This window comes from Chiloscyllium plagiosum, chromosome 2 (assembly GCF_004010195.1).
Source record: "Chiloscyllium plagiosum isolate BGI_BamShark_2017 chromosome 2, ASM401019v2, whole genome shotgun sequence".
Lineage (NCBI taxonomy): Eukaryota > Metazoa > Chordata > Chondrichthyes > Orectolobiformes > Hemiscylliidae > Chiloscyllium > Chiloscyllium plagiosum.
Genome location: NC_057711.1, coordinates 69,383,877 through 69,391,538, shown reverse-complemented (window position 1 = coordinate 69,391,538; position 7,662 = coordinate 69,383,877). Strand labels below are relative to the sequence as shown.

Sequence of the window (7,662 nt, the reverse complement as noted above, 5' to 3'; positions counted from 1 at the left end):
AACCAGGGGAGATCAATCCAAAATTGGAGTTTGAATAGTAGTGTAGGACGTTGCTTAAAAAAAGACATTTGGATGGTGAAGAGAGTCTGCAGAATACCTTTGACAGATAGGATCAAGAAAAACCCCAGGACATTTTATAAGTATATTAAGAGTAAGAGGATTTCACCAGGGAATAAGTAGGACCTATTGGAGACCAAAGGTACAACCTGTGTGTGGAGCTAGTTGACATGGGTGAGGTCTTAAATGAATATTTTTCAATTGTATTCAGGGTAGTACAGTTGATGTGGTTTACATGGACTTCAGCAAGTTCTTTAACAAGGTCCAACATGGAAGGCTCGTCCAAAAGGTAAGAGCCCAAGGGATCCAAGGCAAGTTAGCAAACTGAATCCAAAACTGGCTTGCAGATAGGAGACAAACAATGATGGTGGAGGGATATGTTTGTGATTGGAAACCTGTGACCAACGGCGTACCACAGGCATCGGTCCAGAGATTCTGCCTGTCATTTACATTAACGACTTGAATGTGAATGTAAAAGTATAATTAGTAAGCTTGTACATGACTCAAAAAATTGGTGGTGCTGTTGATAGTGAGGAGGATGGCCTCAGGCTACAGTCTGGTATTGATCAGCTGGCAAATTGGACAGTGATGACAGATGAAATTTAATCTTGCTAAGTGTGAGGTTACACATTTTGGAAGGATATACACAATGAATAGCAGATCCCTAGGGAGTACTGAGGAACAAAGGGACCTTGGTGTACAAGTCCATAGATCTCTGAAGGTGTTAGTATAGGTAGATAGGGTGTGAAAAAGGCAGATAGGATGCTTGCCTTCATTAACTAAGGCGTAGAATATAGGAGCAAGGAAGTCTTACTACAACTTTATAAAGCATTTGTTAGACCACAGGTGAAATACTGTGTGCTATTCCGGTTGCCAAACTATTAGAAGGACATAATTGGACTGAGAAAGATGCAGAGGAGATTCAGCAGGATGTTGCCTGGGATGAAACATCTCAGTTAAGAAGAGAGACAAGATAGACTGGATTTGTTTCACTTCGAGGCTGTGAGGCTGGGTGAGATCTGATTGAGATATACAAAATTATGCGACACAAAGTAGATTGTGAGAATCTTTCATATGGTAGACACGCCTAAATATCAGAGGGAATAAGTTTAAGATAAGGAGCAAGTGGTTGAGAGGAGATTGGAGAAAAACAATTTCTACCCAGATGGTGGTAGAACTATGGAACGTGTTGTCTGAGTGGGTGGTGGGGACATATACTCTCACAATATTCAAGAAACATCTGAATGAACACATAAAATGACAGGGCACAGTAATCTATGGACCAAATGCAAGGAAATAGAATTAGTGTGTTTCTTGTTAGTTGGTTGGCATTGACATAGTTGACCAAATGTTTCTATGCTGTATGACTCCCTGACTTCACGAAATCCTTCTTTAAAAAAGATTCACACAGAGCACATCCATTACATTCCTTTAAGTAACTTTCTGTAACTTAAAAAATGTAATTATGTTAATCATCAATGATATTTCATAAATCTCTGCTGGCTCTCTTCAATGGAAACAGCCTATGCTTTCCATCTATGTTTTCCCTATGTTTTTGTCTGCCAATGCCTGAGGTAAACTGACCAGCATGTGATTACCAGAAATCTCCTGCAACCTTTGTTGTCACATTTGTTATTCATCTTAGAGTCATAGAGATGTACAGCATGGAAACAGACCCTTTGGCCCAACTCATCCATGCCGACCAGATATCCTATCCTAATCTAGTCCCATTTGCCAGCACTTGGCCCACATCCTGCTAAACCCTTCCTACTCATATACCCATCCACATGCCTTTTAAATGCTGTAATTGCACCAGTCTCCACCACTTCCTCTGACAGCTCACTCCATATATGCACTACCCACTCTGTGAAAAAGTTGCCCCTTAGGTCCCTTTTATATCTTTCCCCTCTCACCCTAAACCTATGCCCCCTAGTTCTGAACTCCCCCACCCCAGGAAAAAGACCTTGAATATTTATCCTATCCATGCCTCTCATGATTTTATAAACCTCTAATTGGTCACCCCAGCCTGTTCAGCCTCAAATCCTCCAACATCCTTGTAAATCTTTTCTGAACCCTTTCAAGTTTCACAACATCCTTCTGATAGGAAGGAGATCAGAATTGCACGCAATATTCCAAAAGTGGCCGAACCAATGTCCTGTACAGTTGCAACCTGACCTCCCAACTCCTATACTTCTCTGGTACTTCCCCTGTACATACAGAACATTGAAAGATTATGACAAACCCTTCAATTCATGTCCTTCTAATATGCTAGGCTTTTCGAATGATAATAGAAACATAGAAAATAGGTGCAGGGTTAGGTCTTTTGGCCTTTTTAGCCTGCAACATCATTTAATATGATCATAGCTGATCATGCAATTTCAGTAACCCAGGGACTCTATATCCCTGGGACTCTAATCAAGGGACTCTATATCCCTTGATCCCTTTAGCTGTAGGGGGCAGGTCCAGCTCCCTCTTGAAAAGACCTGATGAACTTGCCCCAACAGCTGCCTATGGTAGAGAATTCCATAGTTTGACAACTCTCTCAGTGAAGAAATTCTTTCTCATCTCAGTCTTGAACGGCATATCCCTTATTCTTAGTCTGGTAGACTGCGACCAGGAGAAAGTCAGGACTACAGGTGCTGGGGATCAGATTTGATAAGTGTGGTGCTGGAAAAGATGAAGCTGGGGGGAAGCAAGCTTGGCAGGTGAAAGGAAGATGCATGTGGGGGGGTGGATGATGATAGGTCAGAGTGGAGGATGGAGCAGGTAGGTGGGAAGGAAGATGGACAGGCAGGACAGTTCAAGAGGGTGGTGCCAAGTTGGAGTGTTGGATCTGTGATGAGGTGAGGGGATGGGAGATGAGGAAACTGGTGAAATCAACGTGTGGTTGGAGGGTCCCAAGGCAGAAGATGAGACATCTTCCTCCAGGCGTCGAGTGGCTAGGATTTGGTGTGGAGGCGACCCAGGACTTGCATATCTTTGGCCGAGTGGGAGGGGGAGTTGAAGTGGTGGGCCACAGGGCTGTGGGGTTGTCCCAGAGTTGTTCTCTGAAATATTCCACAAGCTGGCGTCCTGTCTCCCCAGTGTAGAGGAGACCACATCGAGAGCAATGGACACAATAGATGAGGTGTTTGGATGTGCAGAAAAATCTCTGCAGATGTGAAAAGATCCTTTGGTGCCTTGGATGGAGGTGAGAGGGAAGGTGTTGGTGCATGTTTTACACCTCTTGTGGTGGCAAGGGGCTGGAAGTGGAGGGTGGGTTAGTGGGAGGTGTGGACCTAACAAGGGAGTTGCTGAGGGAATGGTTTCTGCAGAATGCTGATAGGGGTGTGGAGGGAAATATATCTCTGGTGGTGGGGTCAATTTGTAGGTGTTGGGAATGGCGGAGGATGATCCGCTGTATCTGGAGACTGGTGGGGTGGAAGGTGAGGACCAGGCGGTTCTATCCTTGTGGCTATTAGAGAGGTGGGGTTCAATGGAAATGGTGCAGGAAGTGGAGGAGATGCGCTGGAAGGCATTGTTGATCATGTGAGAGTTGAAATTGCAGTCCTTGAAGTAAGAGGCCATCTGGAATGTTCTAGAGTCAAATTGCTCCTCCTGGGGGCAGATATGGCAGAAGCAGAGGAATTAGGAGTAAGGATAGTGTTTTTACAGGAGGGGGATATGGGAGGAGGTGGTGTAGTCCAGGTAGCTGTGGGAGTCGGTGGGTTTAAAGTAGATGTCCGTGTTGAGTCAGTCACCGAATGGAGATGGAGAGGTCCAGGAAGAGGAGGGAGATGTCCAAGATAGTCCAGGTGAATTTAAGGTCAGGGTGGAAGGTGTTCATGAAGTTGATGGCCTGTTCAACCTCCTTGTGGGAGCACAAGGTAATGCCGATACAGTAATCAATGTAGCAGAGGAAAAGGTGGGGAATAGTGCCAGTCTAATTATGGAAGATGGATTCTTCCATGTATCCGATGAAGAAGCACATAGCTGGGGCTGATGTGGGTGCCCATGGCTGCCTCTTTGGTCTGAAGGAAGTGGGAGGATTCGCAGAAGTCGTTACGGGTGAGGACCAGTACAGCTAATCGAATAGACCGTGACTTCTAGTTTTGGACTTCTCCAACATCAGGACCCTTCTTTCCACATTTTGCCTGTCCTGTCCTATCAGGAATTTATGTTTCTATGAGATCCCATTCTTCTAAATTCCAGTGAGTACAAACCTAGTCGATCCAGTCTTTCTTCATATGTCAATCCTACCATCCTGGGAATCAGCCTGGTGAATCTTCGCTGGATTCCCTCAATAGCAAAGAATGTCCTTCCTCAGACTAGGAGACCAAAACTGCATATAATACTCAAGGTGTGGCCTCACCAAGCCTGTATAACTACAACAAGACATCTCCACTCCTACACTCAAATCCTCTCTCAATGAAGGCCAATATGCCATTAGCTTTTCTCACCACCTTCTACACCTGCATGGCAACCTTCAGCGACTGTTTCACTATGTCATCCAGGTCTCTTTGAATCTCATTTATTCCTAAACTGCCACCATTGAGATAATAATCTGCTTTCCTATTTTTGCCACCAAAGTGGACAGCCTCATAAGCATCTACATTATATTGCATTTGCCAAGTATTTGCTGCTGGGGCAGCATGGTGGCTCAGTGGTTAGCACTGCTGCCTCACAACGCCAGGGACCTAGGTTCAATTCCAGCCTCAGGTATCTGTCTGTGAGGAGTTTGCACGTTTTCCCCGTGTCTGCATGGGTTTCCTTTCACAGTCCAAAGATGTGCAGGTTAGGTGAATTAACCATTCTAAATTGCCCATAGTGTTCAGGGATGTGTAGGTTGGGTACATTAGTCTTCAGAGGGTCAGTATGGACTTGCTGGGCCGAAAGGCCTGTTTCCACACACTGTAGGAATTCTAATTGTATTTGCCCACTCAGCCAGCCTGGGTCCAAGTCACTCTGCAGCCTTTTAGCATCCTCCTCACAGCACACACTACCATGCAGCTTAGTGTCATCTGCAAATTTTGGAGATACTGCATTCAATTCCTTCGTCCAAATCGGTAATATATATTGTGAACAGCTGGGGTCCCAGCACTGAACCCTGCGATATCTCACTCATCACTACCTGCATCTCTGAAAAGGACTCATTTATTCCAACATTTTGTTTCCTGTTTGTCAACCAGTTCTCTATCCACATCAATACCTTACCTCTGATACTACAAGCTGTAAGTTTGCTTACTAATCTCTTGTGTGGAACCTTGTCAAAAGCCTTTTATAAGTCCAGATACACAACATCCACTGATTCACCCTCGTCCACTCTACTGGTCACATCCTCAAAAAAATTCCAGAAGACCAGTCAAGCACGATTTCCCTTTAGTGAATCCACGCTGACTTGGATTGGTCTTTTTAAAATTCATTTACAGTCATTCCATGAAAGTGTCTCTGGCTAAGCCAGCATTGATTGCACATCCCTAATTGCCCAGAGGACAGTTAAGAGTCAACCACATTGCTGTGGGTCTGGAGTCACATTTAGGTCAGACCAGGAAACTATGGCAGATTCCTTCCCTAAAGGACATTAGTAAACCATATGCATTTCTCCAACAATTGACAATGGATTCATGGTCATCATTAGACTCTTAATTCCAGATTTTTATTGAATTCAACTTCCACCATCTGCTATGGCAGGATTCGAGCCCGTCCCCAGGACATTACCTGGGTCTCTGGATTAACAGTCCAGAGATACTACAAGACCATCACCTCCCTGTGACCACTTTCCAAATACTCAGTTATTACATCCTTAATAATTGACTCCAACATCTTCCCCACCACTGATGTCAGGCTAACTAGCCTATAATTCGCTGTGTTTTTTCTCTCCTTTTTAAAAAAAGCGGTGTTATATTAGCTACTCTCCAGTCCAATGGAATTCTTCCAGATTCTATAGAATGCTGGAAAATGATCACCAAGTGTGTTCACTATTTCTAGGGCCAATTTGTTAAGTACTCTGGGATGTAAAGCATCAGGCTCTTGGGACTCCTAGGATTTTAATCCCATCAATTTCCCCAATTCCGCTTCCTGAAGAGTAAGGCTTTCCTTCAGTTCCTCTTCACACTGGATCCCCTGTCCTCTGGCATTTCTGAAAGGTTATTTGTGTTTTCCTTCGTAAAGATAGGTCCGAAGTCTTTGTTCAACTGATCTGCCATCTCTCTGTTGTCCATTATGAATTCACCTGATTCTAACTGTAATGGTCTTACATTTGTCTTCACTAGTCTTTTTCTCTTCACATATCTATAGAAGCTTTTGCAGTCAGTTTTTGTGTTTTCCGCAAGCTTACTCTTGTATTCTATTTTCCCTTTCCAAACTAAACCCTTTATTCTCCTCTGTTGCATTTTAAATTTATCCCAGGCCTCAGGTTTGCTGCTTTGTCTGATTAAGGTCTAGGCCTCCTCTTTAACTTTTAACATTGTTCCTGATTTGCCTTGTTAGCCATAGTTGAGCCACCTTCCTTGTTTTACTCTTACACCAGACAGGGATGTAAAATTGTTGTACTTCATCCATTTGTTCTTGAAATGTCTGCCATCGTCAATCCTTAAGTATCCTTGGCCAGCTTATCCAATGCATGTCTCATACAATCAAAGTTAGCTTTCTTTAACTTCAGGATCCTAGTCTCAGATTTAACTGTGTCACTCTCCATCTTAGTGAAGAATTCTATCATATGATGGTCACTCCTCTCCAAAGGATCTTGTACCACAAGATTGCTAATTAATCATCTCTCATTACACAATACCCAGTCTGGGATGGTCTGCTGTCCAGATAGTTCCTCAACATCTTTGTCGAGGAAACATCCCTCAAACATTCCAGGAAATCTTCTTCCATCGCATCGCTACCAGTTTGGTTAGTCCAATCAATACACAGATTTAATTCACCCATAATAATTGCTGTACCCTTATTGTCCATATCTCTATTTTCCTGTTTGATGCCATCCCCAACCTCACAACCACTGTTTTGTGGTCTGTACACAACTCCCACTAACGATTTTTTCCCTTTTGGTGTTCCATAGCTCTACCGATACAGATTCAACACTGAACAGACTGATGTCCTTCCTTGCTAGTGTGTTAATTTCCTCCTTAACCCAGCAACGCCTACCTTACCTCCCTTTCCTTTTCTTCTATTTTTCCTGAAAATTGAATATCCCTGGATATTGAGTTCCTATCCTTGGTCATCCTGAACCAAGTCACCATGATCCCAATTACATCATATCCACTAATAACTGTCCGCACAGTTAATTCATCCACCTTATTACAAATGCTCCTTGCATTGTGACATGGAACCTTCAGGCTCATTTTTGTGACTTTTAGGATTATGATATAATGTGACCCTTTTTGATTTTTATCTTTGCCTTCCACTTTCACTTTTCCTATTACTGTCTTTTGTTTCTGTCCCCACATTACTTCCCTCCGGTTTCTTGCATTGGTTCCCATCACCCCTGTCATATTAGTTTAAACCCTCCACAACAGCACAAGCAAACACTCCCCCCCAGGACTTTGGTTCCAGTTTTGCCCAGATGCTGACCATTTGCTTTGTACTGGTCCCACTTCCACCAGAACAGTTCCAATGTCCCAG

The 7,662-nt window shown here is 43.6% G+C and overlaps 1 protein-coding gene across 1 annotated transcript in view; it reads right to left on the bottom strand.

Moving 5' to 3' along the window:
* The window catches only part of LOC122557327 (synuclein, alpha interacting protein), a 156,977-nt gene that overhangs the window by 60,073 nt on the left and 89,242 nt on the right, over nt 1-7,662 (bottom strand). The gene's annotated exons all lie outside the window — the stretch shown is intronic.